This window comes from Mandrillus leucophaeus, unplaced genomic scaffold (genome assembly GCF_000951045.1).
Source record: "Mandrillus leucophaeus isolate KB7577 unplaced genomic scaffold, Mleu.le_1.0 Scaffold206, whole genome shotgun sequence".
NCBI lineage: Eukaryota > Metazoa > Chordata > Mammalia > Primates > Cercopithecidae > Mandrillus > Mandrillus leucophaeus.
The window spans coordinates 439,479-440,664 of NW_012102099.1; the positions used below are offsets into that span (position 1 = coordinate 439,479).

A 1,186-nucleotide genomic window follows, 5' to 3' on the forward strand; every position below is an offset into this window, starting at 1 on the left:
TAATTTTTTGTATTTTTAGTAGAGACGGGGTTTCACCGTGTTAGCCAGGATGGTCTCAATCTCCTGACCTTGTGATCTGCCTGCCTCAACCTCCCAAAGTGCTGGGATTACAGGTGTGAGCCACTGCGCCCGGCCCCACTATTTATATATTTTTAATTATTTCAAAACTAAACGTTTTGTAAGAGAAATGTCATTCTCCAGGAGAAATTGGTTCTATGTATGTTCATGAACAGAGGTAAAATGCCAAGTGGAAAAAAAAAATGCTGGCTGCTGGCAAAAGAGACCACCCAAAAGAAAAGGGCAGGAGTAAGAGGGGAGAGGCCAAGACAAGTACCATTCCTCCAACTTGGAAGGGAAGGCTGAGATATAAAACTCGGCTGATATTCAGAATTGGAGAACAGGTCAGATCAGAAGTCACACCCATCTGCCTCAATCTGTTCCCTAAAGTTGACCTGTCCGGAGCTTATGGAAGAGGGGCAGGGCAAGGCAAGTGGGGAGAGTACCATCTGGAACAGGGGTGAGAATTCAGAGCAGCCACTAGGGGAACATGCTAGGGATTAAAGGGGAATGAGTGGTTTGTAGGAATTTGTAGAGGCAGATGACTTAAGGATACGCACATTGAAAGCCGGTCAGGACACAGGTAAGAGCTGCTCTCCAGCCTTGGAGCTCAGGCAGAGGTCTTCAGCAGAGGTATCCAATCTTTTGGACTGCAACTTTCACCCAACACCCTCACTCACCCTGACTCAATTTGATCTCCCCGGTTAATCTTGCTGGCAAAGTGCCATCACTTTCCAACTCCCATCTCAACAAAGACATCGGCAGCTGTTCCCAGTCCAAGACAGCTCCTTTATGAAGTCGAGATGGAACTCTGGGTCTGCTGGTCACATTTAGAACCAGGGAAATGAGACAGAATTCCACATGAAGAACATAAATGAAGCATCAGAACCCAGCCCACAAACCATAATCACAGAACCGTTTTTCATCCAATTTCTTTTATTGAAGAAGTTGAACTTACAGGAGACAGTGAAAGGAGCTACAGCACAAACAGTCAGGACAAACACAGATACAAAATAATACATAAAACAAGTAGCAGGAAACTGGAAGATGCCAGGGAGTCCTCTTAAAAAGCAGGGTTCACCAAAACCAAAAGACCAACTGGCTCCAGGACAGTGAAAGGCACAGTGCC

At 45.7% G+C, this 1,186-nt stretch overlaps 1 protein-coding gene across 1 annotated transcript in view; it reads right to left on the reverse strand.

Annotated features, from left to right (window-relative positions):
• Positions 1 to 811, reverse strand: part of EFCAB8 (EF-hand calcium binding domain 8) — a 120,685-nt gene extending 119,874 nt beyond the window's left edge. The window contains exon 1 of the mRNA XM_011979873.1: positions 738 to 811. The gene's annotated coding sequence lies outside the window, so the exon portion shown is untranslated. The remainder of the gene's footprint in view (positions 1 to 737) is intronic.
• Positions 812 to 1,186: the final 375 nt, after the last annotated feature.